The sequence below is a fragment of the Tachypleus tridentatus genome, chromosome 10 (genome assembly GCF_004210375.1).
Source record: "Tachypleus tridentatus isolate NWPU-2018 chromosome 10, ASM421037v1, whole genome shotgun sequence".
Lineage (NCBI taxonomy): Eukaryota > Metazoa > Arthropoda > Merostomata > Xiphosura > Limulidae > Tachypleus > Tachypleus tridentatus.
This window is the reverse complement of record NC_134834.1, coordinates 159,580,929-159,598,137: the sequence shown is the minus strand read 5'-3', so window position 1 is coordinate 159,598,137 and position 17,209 is coordinate 159,580,929. Positions and strand designations below refer to the sequence as shown.

Below are 17,209 nucleotides of genomic sequence, written 5' to 3'. Positions count from 1 at the left end.
TGTTGCGAATGGCCTGTATGTCGATGACTTTCACATCTCATGTCAGTCGTCAAACATGAGATATATTGAGCGGCAACTACAAACCACTCTCAATTGTGTACGGAAGTGGACTCTGGCGAACGGCTTTAATTTCTCTCTCTCCAAAACCGTTTGCATGCACTTTTGCCGTTGACGGGGTATTCACCCTGATCCTGAACTTCATATCGGTGAAGTTTTGCTGCCAGTGGTCCCGGAGACCAAGTTCTTGGGGCTTATCTTTGATCGTAAACTGACCTTTATACCACACTTAAAGCAGCTTTGGGTCAAATGCACAAGAGCACTGAACATCCTCTGTGTTCTCTCTTCTACCAGTTGGTGGGCAGATCGCTGTTCAATGTTAAAGGTATATCATGCTCTTATTAGATCGAAACTCTATTATGGATCAATGGTCTATGGCTCTGCCAGACCCTTGGCCTTAAAGATGCTGGACCCCATTCATCATCAAGGACTTCGACTCTGCACTGGGGCTTTCCGTACCTCTCCAGTTCAAAGTATATACATTGAATCTCATGAACCTTCTCTACACCTTCGCTGTTTGCAACTATCTTTACAATATACTTCGAAACATCATTCCTTACCAAAGCATCCCACCTGGAAATGTGTTTTCCTTCCTCGGTGGGCAGTACTTTTTCAAAACAGACGATCTGTCATTGCTCCGTTTGGCCTTCGCATCCGGTCTCATTGCTTCGTTTGGCCTTCACATCTGGGCGCAATTGGATGAATTGGGTCTGTCCTTGGATAACATTGCAGATTCCACAGGTTGGCCCATCCCACCATGGCTTATTACAGCCACCAAATGTGACCTTTCTTTCAGTCACCTAAAAAAGGCACATACTCCAGATTGGAAGTACCATCTTTTATTCAATGAATATCTTTCAAACAATCATTCAGTTCCCATTTATACAGATGGTTCCAAATCAGGTAATTCAGTGGGCTCTGCTATGGTTTGCTATGGGTCAGTAGTTGCGTGCAGAATCCCTTCTACAGCTTCTGTGTTCACTGCTGAACTGTATGCCATATCTCTTGCCCTGGATCATATTGCAGCTGAGCAGTACTCCAACTGCACTATTTATACTGATTCGCTTAGTTCTATACTTGCCTTGGAATCGCTACACGTTAGCTCACATCCTATTCTCGCTGATATTCAAACCGACTGGCCCATTTCTCATTAGCAGCTACTTCAATCCAGTTTTCTGGATACCAGGCCATGTTGGTATTCGCGGGAACGAGCTTGCAGACATGGCAGCTAAATATGTCTGCTTCAGTACCATCACTCCTATGCCTATTCCGTACATGGACTACGGTGTTGTCTTCAAGGCTCGGCTCCGTGCCAGCTGGCAGTCCACTTGAGTGAGCAACGTGACAACAAACTTTTTCAAATCAAACCCAAAATTGGACTTTGGCCATCTAGCTTCCGTAAAGTTCGAAGGAGGAAGTTGTTCTCACTAGGCTACGCATTGGTCACAGTTTTTAACTCATCATTTTCTTTTATCTGGAACTGATGCACCAATGTGTAGTTTGTGTAACACTCAAATCGCTATCAGCCACGTTTTACTTTCTTGCCATCGTTACAATTCTCAACAACGGCAATATTTTAAACATATTTTTTCCCAGGGTCAGTCTGTAACATTGGACAGAGTTATTGGTAATGGTGACTGTCCACCTTGATAATGTTTTAATTTTTTAATGGCCATTAATCTTTTAATCTCATTTAAGTGTTGCATATTTATTCATTATACCTTTTTAATTGTGGTTCCTTTTTTACAGTTTTAATCTCTCTCCTTCAATTTGACATTGGACAATGGCCAGAACATTAAATAACTCGACACCAGGACTGGAAAGGCCAACTTCAGGTGACTAACGCTACTGTTTGAACTACTCGTTAGTCGTCCTGGCGAGTTGTTATTATACTTTTGCTGCATATCATTTCACACTTTTACTACTTAACTTTTTAGTACTGGCCATATGGACTCATAACCCAGAACCAGGACTGGAAAGACCAACTTCAGGTGACTGATGGTGGTTTTTATACTTACCTGTTAGTCTTCCTGGTGGGTTATGATCATCACCATTCTGCTACAGGTAGTTATTTACAACTTTGTTGACTGGATGTCAATATTGGTTTTTACGCCATTTTCTGTTTTAATTGCCGTTTTGCTTTTATCTTCAATTACTTTTACAAATATTACTCCATTTACTTAACTTTTATCTTTTTACTGGACATTTGGCTACTCATTATTACGATTTTGCGGAGTGTCTTTTAAAACTTTTATTCTTTTACATTTTGATAATAGCTGCTATGACACATAACCCGGAACCAGGACTGGAAAGGCCAACTTCAGGTGATTGACGGTGGTTCTTGAACTTACCTGTTAGTCTTCCTGGCAGGTTATGATCATTACCTTTTTGCTAGAGTAAATACCTTACAACTTCTTATACTCTGCCTTCTATCTTAACATTGTAGACTAGGTGTCAACATTGGTATTATACTTTTTTGTTTTACCTTCATTTCCATTTATGTCTATTACTACATTTATTTTTTTAGTTTTTTTAACATTTTTACCGAATGTCTGGCGCAGATAGCCTCACTGCTTTGTGCCATAAAACACTAAATCAATCAATCAATTTTCTCTTGTATGGAATCTGTTAATGCGAAAATGTGATGTGTGTAGTTATCATAATGCCTAAAAATGGTTGCAGCACTGAGAAGATACAAAAGATTGTGTAGTAACATTATAATATCAGAATTGATTTGTATTACTTTCATGGACAATAAAACCAATACATCAAGCAAAAAAATACCAGAAGCTAATGATTATAGATATCTTTGGAGGTTGGGAGGCTGCCCATCAACAAATGGCAGTTTGTGCAACATTTCAAGTTGAGCCAGATTAATATGTATGAAAATAATGCCATATCATAAGGCCCTCAGCTGAATTGTATGGCTCCATACAAGGTTTGTCTTTGCTCTCCCTGCACTAAGTATTTTGTCGCTTCTGAATATTGATACATAGGAGCACAGGCCTAAGTGAAATGTCATCTTTAAGATAAAAAGATAAACAGCTGTTACCCCACTTACGGATATGTAGATATTCTTATGTCTGAAATTGAGATTTTAATTCCTAAATGTACCAAAAATTACACTTGGTTTTTATTATTCTTTGTGACTGTTAAATTCTTTTTTGAACAGGTTCCCATATGTAATGAATGTATGGTAGCAGACCACAAACAGCCACAGCATCGGTATGAGAGAGCTGTTGATGCTGAAGCTAAACATCGAGAAAATATTGAAAATCTGATAAAAGAGAGTGAAGAGAAAGTTCGATTTTGTGAAATGGCATCATTAGCCCTACAGAATTCCCTTACAGACTTGCAGTTACAGCGAGACAATGCTAAAAATAGTATTCAGGTTGGTGTTTTTGTTGGGGCAGAAAAATGTATTAGTTTTCATAAGTTATAATGATAAATTAAATTATCATTTTATCATGATATGTAGCTTTTGGTATTATACTAGGCTAAGTAGTCAGGTCAGAGACCCTAAAGAACAGGCATAGCCAATTCTAATTTAGAACTGTTAACCAAAGGCAATGCAACCAGTGTTTAGAACCCCACTGCTTATACAGCTGCATTCAACTGAACAGTGGAAACTTTACAAAATACTTGGTTATGAAGCCATTTTTAAAACAAAATCATGCAGAGTGCATGAACATTTTATTTTTCCTTACATGTCATAAACCTTTCTAGTTTCATATACATATATTTTTACTTTTTCATACATGGGCCTGTCAGTTGTTGGCATATATGAGGTCACAGAAAGCAACAAGTATGATAAAATATATTAATTTTTATAAAGATAAGTAGGAATCCATACATACATAACCTAGCTAGCTACTGTGACGTAGAAAGTTTTACTGGTACAAAAATTAAACAACTTTCACAAATTACTGTAATTATATTGGTCCTGGCCAAAGTATGGATAAAAGTTTTAAAATTGTAAGTAACTCGGTTTTTGTAGATTTAACTTTTTCTTTTCAGTACATAACACTCGGCAAAATATCAGTAGTGAAAGATAACTTGTATTTCTCATAAGTTGATACACTTATTTTGCCAAAGTGTTATTGTTTGGTTATGATTTTTCACTGACCACTTGTAACTATCTGAAATGAACACACCTATTCAGTCAGGGTTTGTCAGCAAAAAACAATTATTTAACCATTTTGAAACTCAGAAATAAATTCAGCACTTCCTAAAACAGTTTTGGCCAGGATTTCACACCATTATTAATAAACAATATATCATAAATACTAATAGTAACAATATTAATTTAAATAATTGAACCAAGAAATAACGTGTATTTCTGCTACATTAAAAACTGAATTTGCTATCCAAACTTTCACCATTAAACTACTTTAGTATACCAAATTGCACTGTTTGTGCTTATAAGGAATACTTCATGCACTTTGTAGTAAACACTACAGCTACTTCAAGTTTAAAAAATGTAATTGTCCATTTAACAATAACCTGAATCTCGTAAATTTTGAAGATTAGAAAATATAGGCAGAAACTAACAGTTTGTTGCAAATTATAAATACTAATTTCTCCATATAGGATGTTGTTTAGTTGATTATCCATTTATACTGTTTTATTTTTTTCCAAATTCAAAAATAAAGCTTGCATTTTTCAGACTTGTATTTCTAGCTGTAGAAAGGATTTTATTGAAAAGCTTTATTCAAATCTCGTATGTGCATTTTGCATTAGTGATTAGTCTACAGTCATCTTTGGCTATTTTCTGTGCTATATGACTATATCCACTCCACCCTCTAACTGTGAAGATGTCCAGTCATAAACTTTATGAACTGTGATATCTTCAGTACCAAGCAGTTTCATGATAACTATCAAACTGTGATGACTTCTGTTACCCTCTAACAAGTAAAGCCAGAAAGATCTGTATATATTTACCTTAAAGTATGCCACAAATATCATTTAAACAGGAGATAAGATTTTAACTACACTGATAAGGAGCATAACAGGACAAATGTAAGGTTTTCTGCATAGTGACATTAACCCTTTCTAGGCAGGTCAAAGGTCATGTCATCACATTTGTTGACTCATTCAAAATTTTATTGAACTACTGTTGTGTGAATCTGTTCATTAAGTTTGGTATAAATCTATAGATTATAATTCAAATGTTTGTATTATATTATTTAATTTCGTAAATATCAAAAAATTTGACCTAAACATCAGTTTGTATGCTAACATGGTATGTTGAATGCAGCACTAGTTCAAATTAGAACTCAAGCTATGGACAAGCTAAAATGTATAATAATAACCTCCTATCTTTTGTATACTATATCAGAGTGGCCCCACTCGCTTCTTTCCACTTTTGGAAATGGTCCTTTACATACATATCTGTATATGACATGAATGACCAATCTATAACTCAATGTCCCCTAATTGCTATCTTAACCCTTTTCAGATATAACAGTTTCCTCTCTATCTTTTGAGACTAAACTTTGCTAGTAAGTTGAGTCTTTAGCTCATTTTAAATTTCATGTTTTAGACCCAAATACAGCTTAATTACTGAATTGGATAAATTATAAAGAATTTCTATGGTATCAGTATAGTAATTTAATATTTATTGTGTGTGTGTGTGTGTGTGTTAACTTAAAAAAAATCTCATTTAACATACTTTATGTGTGAAATTTTTTTAGGCTTTGCAAACTACAAGTAGCAATTGAGTACAAAGGTCATAACTAGAAGAGACAACTGTGTGATTTATTTCTTTATTTACTCTTTGGCCCCCCAGTGGCTCAGTGGTTTGTATGCAGACTTACAATGCTACAAACCGGGTTTTGATACCCGTGGTGGGCAGAGCACAGATACCCCATTTTGTAGCTTTGTGCTTAATTCAAAAACAAAAAAAACAATAACAATTTACTCTTCTATGTTTTAAGAAGAATAAGTTTAAGAGTTTTTTTTATAAATACTGATATATAGAAATGAGAAATGAGACCTATGTTTAATAAAAAATACTAGCCTACTACAATAGTCAAGCCAGGTCACTTTGTAAAGACTAATAATCAGTTTTATATAGTATCATGAGTTTATGATTACTACATCATTGTAACTTGATGTTAGCCAGGCACAACTAGAAGGTGAATATAATAAAAATAATAAACTTATAATAAATATGTAATGCTATTTAGTCTAAACATTTTTGTTTTCATGTTATAAGTTGTAGTAATTCTACATCAAAATTTTTTTAATTTTTTTTATGGTATTGCAAGATTGGTTAAATTGACTGAACTTGTACAGTTGTACTTTTTCAAAAAAAATTATAATGAAACAATAATACAAGATGTAATTTATATGACCAACAGGATGTTTTGACTAATGTAAAAAAATAAAAAATATGTATGTGTTGATGTAAAAAAAAATATATATAGGATTGGAATATTTAGGACATAAAAGGTTTTATACTTGTTTACCACAGGAAACATTCAAGAAGTATCAAGAAATTTTAAACAAAAAACAAGAGACACTCCTGCAAGATTTGGAAGCTATTCATTCAGAAAAAGAGCTGTTAGTTATGGATACAATGCACAGTGTAGAAAAGACAATGGAAAAAATTGAAGATGCCTGTAAATTTTCCAAAAAGCTTATAACATATGCAAATGCTATTGAAATTCTTTCTATGAAACAGGTAAGAATATTAGCAGCAACCAGTAAGAGGTCCAGTAACATGGGTTACAACTTCCAGGCATAAAGATAAAACTTAAAATTCTCTACATTAGGGATAAAGTCACAAAATTCTCTTTGAAAGAAGTCATTTTCTGTTCAGAAAGCTGCTTTATTTCAATGGTGAAATTTGTTAGGTAACTTGAGTATTCAAGTAGGGATCTTAATTCTTTGTGCAAAGAAATGTTTAATGATATCATTGGAAATCTAAAATTAAAAATAACTTTGAAATTTCATTTATTTAATGAGTTTGTTTATTTCTAGGTTGTATGTACCCAGTTAATGTATCTTATAAACAACACTCCTAAACCTGATGTCTCTGTGGAGATCAAGTTTGAATGTGATGAATCCAAGTTTGAAAAAAATATAGAAGAGCTTTGTGGATCTTTGTGCACATCTGCAGCAGTAATGTCAAAACCTGAGGACAATCCACCTCACCAACAAAACTCCCCCATCCACTCAGTGTCATCACTTGATAATGAAGGGTTTGTTTTGCCCCATGGTGTTCTTAGTGATAAAACCTCAGTGCCTTCAGCTCTGGATGTAGACCTGGGCAATAATGTTGCCCAGTACAACCTAGCCCAGTTGGCAGGCATGGCTGAACACAGTTCCTCACACGAGTCTCTTAACCCAACCCCTTCACCTCCAACTCTATATGATCTTCTACAGATATCCACCAGTGGACCAGATTCAGTAGCAGCTGCACAAATGAATGCCCTGAACAACCTCTCTGCATTAGCCAAACTAGGCTCAGTTTCAATGAATAATTCTGGTATCTGTTTTTCTTTAGTATTGAATATATTTAATAAAAATAAGAATACTTAAAAACATTGATATCTGTGTAAGTTATTTTTAGATAATGTTCTGGTTTTTCCTTTGTGATTAGAATGTTTTTCAGGCTCTACTGTGAATGAGTCAGGCTGACAGTGAATAGTATATGAAAGATAGAGGCAAAAAAATGTTTATAATTTTGAGATAATATATTTGCTTTGGGTAAAGGCAATCTTTAGCAGAGGCTTAAGTAATCATGTATTGTAAACATTATTTGATAATCTCTAGTTTCCTGAACAGATACAAAATGTTAATTGTTTTAATTGATGAAGTACAAGATTATTTAATGTCCAGTAAGATTATATTAACATTTCTAAACTGAAAGCATAATCACTATTTCTGTTTGCTATTTTGTTTCAAATCATCAAACATACTCTAAAGATTGTCTTGCTGTAAGGTAAAAACTTAAGTTTTAAGAATGGTACTTGCATAGTTAAAAATTAACATAATTTTAGAAAGTAAGGAAACTTACAAGATCTGGTACATATTTATGCAATTGGAGTATTCTGTGATTGTATTTCAGTAAAAAAAAACAAAAAATAACACTAACAAAATGTGTTTAACAGATACCTGTAGCAGTCAAACAAGGCATCTGACATGATAACCAAAAGTCTTAAAAGCATTATTTCAACATTAGGAAACAAGGGAGTTTTATGATAAATAGATTCTGAAAAAGAAAATTTCAGCTTTCAGAATTTTTTTTTTTAAACAAAAACTACAAAGACTGCATATTTGCAATTTTTCATTATATGATTTAAGCAGTAGTGTATTTAGTTAGAGGCTAGATGGGGCTCAGACCCAGGTTCCATGGGTTTAATGGGGGCCCATTGTTAATTTTATTCCATGTAAAATTACATGGAATATGGGGTCCATAAAAGTTATTAACCCTTGGACCCACACAATCTTAAATCTGTTGCTAAGATTAAGTATTTGTTCTGCAAAAAAAATTTGGAGGAAGGACACAAATCAAAATTAGAGTTGGAATATTCTTTTTATGCAACACAAATGTTAATATAATAAACATCAAAGCAAGATTCTGTTTTTGAACATGTCAGATGTAGTTTTATTCTTTAGGTAGTTTGAAGGGAGCGATTAGACAGAATATTTTAAAACTTGAATAAATCACTTTGAGGCCATAACTAGTTATGAATGTGATATTTATAAACATGTTGTGAAAATACATTCTAAAGATGGCAATAACCATCATTGATTGTGTGCAAACGTCCTAGTGATTATTTAAACATGCTTGGTAAAATGTGTATTTGAGAATGAAGCCATTGAAAAGAACTCTGAAAAATTTAGCTTTTTGTGGCTTTTCAGAGAAACTAGAGCAAATAATTGCCTGTAAAATAATGTATTTCTGTAACAAAACAAAGAGGTGGTGCTCAGAGATGTTTATTCATACAATAAGACCTGGTATTTTCTTGTTCTCTGTTTACCCACATGAAAACAAGCTGGACACTTAACTGCATGGTGGTTTAATGATTGTGTAAGTTTCATGAACTGGTTAAGGAAAGAAAAAGAAAAATTGAGATTATTTTTTATTTGTGACTGTTTCTGTGCCATTTTTCAAGAAGTAATGAAAGAAGTCAAGAAGTCAAATTATCTTATTCAATTTGCCTAACACTGCTAAATTATCTATTTAATATTAGTTAGCTCGAAAGAGTGCATTCAGAAATTCATTTTTGCAAATTGAATCTTTATCTGAAAACTGGTTTATATCATTAAAAGGCCTTTATAATGTTGTAGTTTTCATTTTAAAATATTTAATAATTGAAAATGTCACTGTTTGAACATGGTTACATTAGCTACCAGTGCTTTGAGGGTTAAAGAAATAGTATAGGTATGATTGTTTGTGAAGGTGCCAATAACTGTTCATAATGGATGATTCACGATCATTTTCACGTATTCTAGAAAGCAAAATGTGTGTGTGTTTGTGTGTAAGATTTCATTTAATTATTTGTGATAAATATTAAATGTGAAATATATTTTTGATGAATCTATGAAAATTAAAAATACTTCCTGTAACTTTATCATATAAAAGTTATTCAATATGTAATACAACCAGCTGTGTAACGAAAGTGAATTGTGATGTAGAAGACTGGTATGAAATTATTGTCAACTTGATTTATTGTAGTAGAAATATTTTTTGGCTTTTATTATACTTAGAACTATAATCTTGCATGTCTCCACAGGCCAAGTACTTTTGGGTAGACAGATGATTTCTAGCATGGGTCCTGATTCTCCTAGTATGTCCCACACCGACCACATCCCAGCCTCACTCCCAAGGGCTAAGATCTTTACAACCATCTCCACTAGACACAGATTTGGGAAGTCTTTTGAATGGTGGAACATCACCTCTTCCTTTACAGTCAACCAGAGGAAGTAGTCCTCATTTTGGCTCGCCACTTGTAAATGGTGTATCAGTTATCAATGCTAACCTGAATTTGGGTGTCCCAGGAAATAGTTAGTAATAGTTTGTATTGTATTATCTTTCTTTGTCTTGTGTAAAATATTTTAGAACTGTTGATTTATGATTAATATGCAGTGACAAGTTAACTTTTTCTGTAAAGATAAATTCACTGTCAAGAACTTGGATACTTCATCCTATTTTCTGAGATCCAGTTAGTGCAAAATTTTCTGAAAAACATCAACCTGAAAAATATTCTAATTAAGAATTATTTCACAGTGTGAGTTATGTACCTATTGATTTTTATTTATTACTTCACCAGCTGGTTGTTTGGGGCTTTTATAGCACTTCACATTTATTTAGTATTTTACAAATTACAATATTTTTGTGATATTCTACAATTATCCTGCTTTCATTTCTACTTCAGTTATGCCACCGGTGACAGGTGGTCAAGGAAGCTATAACCCTCCACCACGAAGTGCCACTACCAAATTAAACACAATGCAAATAAGGTAAAGCTAATTCATTTCATGTCGTGAAATAGTCTATTTTTAGTTTTATAGAAGACTAGCTAAACCATTTTTATAGTATTCATTTTGACTTCACTTGCAATCTAACTTTGAGTGAATTACTGAATTGCTGTTTTCCATTTAAATTTTAGGTTTTGACCAACTTTCAAGTTTAGCTTTTTGATGATGCTGAGTTTATTCCTGAATTAATATTAAGTTTTTCATCTGGATTCTGTGAATTACTGTCATATGAAGTAATATGCTATTCCTTTTCTAAATGTTTTATTTTGTCCATGGAGGTGTAAATTTGGTCAGCTTGGGCCAGGAAGAGGGCAGTTTAGTTCACCCCATGGTTTTTGTTTGGGTTTGGAAGAAGAAATTATTGTGGCTGACACTAATAACCACAGAATCCAGGTTTTTGATAAGATGGGTGAGTTCAAGTACCAGTTTGGGTTTCCTGGAAAGGAAGAAGGGCAGCTGTGGTATCCTCGAAAGGTATTTTTATCTTTGTTTCTTGCATCTCTTTCTGTTGATTAAAGAAATTTAATTGAAGAACTTATAACAATGAGCCATAAGGTGTTTATTGTTTATGTAAAAGACATTTATGAAAAAAAGTAGTTCTTATTTATATGGAATTTTAAAGAACACTTTTAAGATAACATTCTTGAATTTGTGAAAAGTAATTTTTGTCAAAAACAGGACACCATACCTCAGTGTTTAAAGAAAAAAATGTAAGGTAGGAAAGATGTAATAGCCAAGATTGTATAAAATCAGTTTCCTTCACTGAAATAAAAATTTAAAATACATACTAATTAGGAAATATTAAAACATTTAGAAACTTTGGTTTGTGGTAGGTTGCTGTTATTCGACAGTCTGGGAAGTTTGTTATTTGTGACCGAGGAAATGAGCGATCCCGCATGCAACTTTTCACGAAGAATGGACATTTTATTAAGAAGATTGCTATAAGATATATTGACATAGTTGCAGGACTAGCTATCACAGGAGAAGGACACATTGTGGCTGTGGATAGTGTCTCCCCCACAGTTTTCGTCATTGCAGAGAATGGGGACTTGCTTCGCTGGTTTGATTGCAGCGAGTACATGCGAGAGCCTTCAGACATAGCCATCAGTGGGAAAGAGTATTACATCTGCGATTTTAAAGGACACTGTGTTGTTGTTTTTAATGAAAATGGACAGCAAATGAGGCGTATAGGCTGTGAAAATATCACCAATTTTCCCAATGGAATTGATATCAGTGACGCTGGTGGCGTATTGGTTGGAGACAGCCATGGGAATCGATTTCATGTTGTTGTCTTTTCAAGTGAGGGTTCACTCCTGTCCGAGTTTGAGTGTCCGTCACGTTAAGGTCAGTCGATGCTGTGGCCTAAAGATCACATCTGAAGGTTATGTTGTCACTCTGGCCAAAAACAACCACCATGTCTTAATCTTGAACACCCTGTATATCATGTGAACAAGTAGCTCTCATGAATATACCATGTTTTGTGAAGATGTTCACTGTAGGTGTGTGGCATCATAATGATTATATCTAATCTCTCAATATCAGAAAGTAATGTTTATTAGTTGCCTTTGAATTGTGAGCCATACGACATGTCATCTATATGTAAGAGAATGTAATTTCCTAGTAGTTCATAGTTGCAGGGCTGTGGGAGTTTTTTAATGAACAAGAAAGAAAAAAGATGAACTCCTCATCTTCTAGTAGCCAAAGAAATTCTTGATGTTATTAAAAAAAAAAAAAAAAAAGACAATGAATGAGATGTAGGTCATTCCGTTCAGTAGGAAGCCTGTGATATTAACCCTAGTAAAATTGTTAGCTTGCTCAGAACTATACACACATATATATATACATATATATCTATACACGTATATTTTTGTTGATTTGATCTCGCCCTATCTTCAGCTGTTAGTATTGACTTCAGCTGTTCCTTATAAAGAGCTTGTGTATCAGGGGCCTCAGTACAAACAATATCAAGTTTTGGAAACTATCCTTCATGACATAAAAACTATATACAAGTTTGAGAGTTTAAAAGTTATATTAAATATTCTTTTATTGTATGGAAGCTGTGACTGATCTGTTGACCAAGATTTATTTATAAAACTACTTAAAATTTGAAGTTAGTAAACATTTGTTAAGCAGATAAAGTTATGAGTACTTAAAAGTAATTTAGCTTTTATTGAACCTTATATATTAAAAAAAAAAAACTGATAATGCTCCATTTTGAGCTCTTATTTTACAAAAATTTTTATGGAAACGTTTGGTTGGCTACAATTTACTTGCTATAAGTTTTTCTTCACTTTTCATAACCTCATAATAAATGTTTTCTTGTTGTAGTTTTGATGTTCTTCAATTTTAGATATAGTGTTACAGTTATTTAGAGAAATGCCTTATACTATATTCACTTGATTAGTTGTGTTTGAAAACTAAATATATTATATATATATATAAAAATTTATTCAGTCCATACTGTTTCACTTATTTCAATTTTTTTGTCAATTTATTGAGGGATTTAACCAATTGTGTAGATGTCTGTAGGTGCCATGTATAGTTCAGATCACACTGACATGTTGTTACTGTGATACTGTCTTGTCTTTGTGAAGCTTGCACCAAAAACCGAGATTCGTGATGAATGCAAAAATGTATTACAACTCTGAGGATTGTTATCCAACTAGGTGTTTTAAGTATCCAAAAAGGAAGAATCTGCACAGTTTTCCGATGCACACGTGCTTTTTAATTGTTCATGATAGCAAAATGGGAAAAAGTCAACTATTACCATATCACTTTTTGATGTTTATAGTAATATTTTCAAATATAACAGTTTATGAAATGCAAGTTTCACTCTGTTTTGCTGTTTGCAAGTCTGATTCTCGCCATTATTTGTTGTGCTAGGTGTTTATTTGGTATTATTCTTTTATTATTTTAATACATTTTTCATATACAATTATATTTAATGATATTTTTGTCTTTTTTTTTCGGCAATCATCTTTTTTTTATTGTTTAGTTTGGCTGAGTGATTGGTCTAACTATACAGATATAGGTTTCTTTGTTTATAAGGTTTGATGCAAAAAAAAGTAGTTTGTACTGCATCAGTAGTTAAAAAAAAAAAGAAAGGAAAAAAAAAGAACAAAAAAAAAGATTGTACATCATACTGCAGGGATAAAAAGTAAATTGTATATAAAAGGTAAACCATTATGGCCTTATTGTGTCCACATGTATTTGTTAAATGAACAAAATATTAGACAGTCGCTTTAACACTAAGCATATTTCATGATGACAGATGTCAACATGTGCTTCTGACATTCCAGTATAAACCACAATTTCCGCCTTGCTTAAATCGTGTTGTTGTCATAACTCTAGTCAGTTATCTTATTAAATAACACATACAAGTAATCAGATAGTAAAATGCAGTGTGTGTTGATGTAACAAAGTAATAGTATTTTATTACACTTTCTCTTGGTTTAGTTTGCTGCAAACTTCCTAATCTGGTTGTGCCAGCAAAAGAATATTTTTGGATGTTTTTTTTGTGCATATATAATTTTTATTATTATTATTATTATTCAAGGATAATCTGTAAGAGTTGAAAGTTTTTATTAATTTTAAAAGTTTAATAATTAATCAGGTTTTTTGTGTTACACTTTTGTGATGACTTGAGATTTATAGTTGAAGTTTTCCTAAAAAAAAATTTTTAACTTCTTACCATCAATCAATTAGCCTTAATCCTGAAAACCACCTATTTCACCTCCTTTGAACTTTTGATTTGTTTATTTCGTATAGTATCTATGTGATAATTTTTGTTAAGAGTCTTTATAAGTTTTTAGTACAACAATAATAAAAAGGGGGTTTACCTTTCAGAAAAACCTGTAATTATCATTGCTGTTCTTTTATTTAAAAAGTTTAAAGAACTTACATTTATAGGTTTTTAGTTCTTAAACAGAAATGAGTAATACACATATATATAGAAATGTATGTATATGACATGGATACATACATGGTTTTAAATGAAGTGAAATGGAACCTTAATTTTTTATTATTGACAGTGACATTGTATATTGTTTGATGCTAATAATCTAACAACATTTGTAACTACCATTTGTGTTTCGTGCCATGAAATTTAGTATTTAGTTATTTTTATTTTGCTGCAGTTTAAGCTACATGCAGAGTTCAGTAACTTATCGTTATTTGTAGGTTGAAATTCCTTGGAAAAATGTCTATGGCTCTATGCTTTACATTTTGTGTAATTTTTTATGAGTACTTAATAGCCAAGGTATGTGAATTGGTCAGTACTTGTGGTGGTTTTTGTGTATTCTGTGTTAATGAAAGGAAGCAAAAGCTACTCAAAATGTCACCAAGTTCATATACCACAGCATTTTGAAGCCCATTGAAACTGTAATGTTGTTTTAAGCTTATGTTGGTACTGGTATGTTCATTATAAAAAAAATGTTTTCCTTCTAACAAGGGTGGGACAGTTTTTTTTCAATATCTCAGAGACCAGTATTAAAGCATGTCAAGTATTACTCAGTGAACTACTATATTAGTGTTACATATCAGCCTTCGCTGTTTTACTGCATCAATAAACTTGTGTATAGTCATATTCTGTCATATATATATATATATCCGGTCATCTTGTTTGTTTTGTTTTTCAAATTTTTTTTATCTTCAGTTGCCATTCCCATTAATTTTTTTCAGTGCCTAGCTGTACAGTATCACAGATGTTATCATTGATATTTTCAACAGAAGTTTAAAGATACCTTAACTTGTTACATCAGCATAGTTGGATTTGAAATTATATATGTATGTAAAGGAATGGCATATCATAGTGTATTACTTTTTCCATCTAGTCTCTTAAATAGTCATTCGTATTACAAACAGGCAGTGTACGTAAGTAGAAGTAAACACAGTTTAAAGATATTGCTTGAGAATACTTTGCTTTAAAGACATGTTTTTGTTTTTCACAAAGTTATTGCTTTCCAGATGTTTCATCAACTGTTAATATTAATTTATACATGGGTGACAACATACCCTTAGGTTCATTATACTTTTTTATTTTAAACAATATTATTTTGTGTTTAACAGCAGATGTTTAAAAAATTGTTGAACTTGACATTTCTTTATAAATAACTTGTCTGTTAGGGTCCTCAGTATCACATTGCAAGTTTGGAGCAAGATTTTCTACCCAGTTACTCTTCATAATTATATATTCATTTTGTTACAGAGCTATAGCATTTGTTTTTCTTGAACATACCAGTCTAACAAAAGCTTGTAACCAGCATTGTTTTCTTTAATAAAACTGGTAAGGAAAGTTCAGAATTTATAATGAATACAAAAAGTAATATTTGTTCTTGTTTTTTTTTTCTAACATTGTTAACTATACAATTTTTTAACTTCTAAATGTTGAATATTGGTAAGAAGCACACTATATAGGCTCTTATCCAACTTGTCTTCCCCTTTTTAGAGATTAAAACCACATTGACAGTTTTGTAAAACATGAAAGTACAATTAAACCATATTAATGATTACTTTCTGAGGTGGAACCATATTGTTTTTGTTACGTGTACTCATTTTATACATACTCTGTTACATAATGTCCAGTTATATTTAGAATCAACATACTTAGAAATTTGATATAAAAGCTGCTTCAGTTGAAACTGTAAATCTAGAACTTTTCTGATTGTTTAACTTTGAAGAAAAAAACTAAAAACAATGGCTAGTCTGGATTTTTTTTTCATATTTTTGCTGTTGCTGCTGTTTGCCAAGAATTGTATGCATATATAAACAGGAGTGCAGCTTTTTATTAACACCAGAATCATCTTACTAGAAGTTATTATCAGACTAGATTGGTTTTCTTTTGGCTATGCAATATTCTTTTCCCATAATGCCCTGACAGTTGGCCAACTCTTTAATAAAAATGCATTGTGAGTGTCATGTATTTTGCACACACACAAAAGAAAGCAATATAGGAATGATTATTTTTCAGCTTTATATCAGTGTTTTAAAACCTCTTCAATACCAACTAGAGTACCAAGCCAACTGACAGTGGTCACAGGGTCAAATAAGTCAATTTTCCTTATGGTTTACAATTTTGAGAGTCCCTTTATATGTTTACATAGGCACCAAGATATTTTAGGTGCTCTTTTACAAAATGATAAAATCTATTGATATGGGGGAAAGCTATTGCTGATCCTGTGAACTGATAGTTTTAAATGGTTTAAACTTGGTGCCTAGAAATCCTATTATCTTATTGAGAAACAGTGTTGGTACAAACACTTTGATCCCCTGAAGCTATCCTACCCACATCTGTGGAACATTTACAGTCCATTACGTTACGCTGTGGACTTCCTCAATGTAAGGGACACTGTAATTTGATATGAAGTGAATGTTTATTATAACACACAATCCCCTTTATAAATATGGATTTCTAATACTTGTATATCAGAGGGTTGTGGAAGTACACTAGTTCTGGTTCATATAGTTTATACAAGAAAAACACCCATTTATTAGGTTACTAAACAAGAAAGTCCATTTGTAGGAAATAAACAGAGTAATCTCAAGATGGATACTTGCATGATCACCCTGTTTGTTACGGTGAAGGGCCCTAGTGCAAATTGTCATCTGTGTGTGACAAACATACATATGCCTTTAGGCAAGGTCAAAATGTTGGTAGTACAGC

The 17,209-nt window shown here is 32.7% G+C and overlaps 1 pseudogene across 1 annotated transcript in view; it reads left to right on the top strand.

Moving 5' to 3' along the window:
• LOC143230766 (protein meiotic P26-like) overlaps positions 1-12,130 on the top strand; it is a 33,190-nt pseudogene extending 21,060 nt beyond the window's left edge. Inside the window, exons 5-11 of the transcript XR_013016622.1 lie at positions 3,230-3,448; positions 6,533-6,742; positions 7,042-7,549; positions 9,804-10,074; positions 10,446-10,530; positions 10,827-11,022; positions 11,382-12,130. The product of XR_013016622.1 is annotated as a protein meiotic P26-like (transcript). The remainder of the gene's footprint in view (positions 1-3,229; positions 3,449-6,532; positions 6,743-7,041; positions 7,550-9,803; positions 10,075-10,445; positions 10,531-10,826; positions 11,023-11,381) is intronic.
• Positions 12,131-17,209: the final 5,079 nt, after the last annotated feature.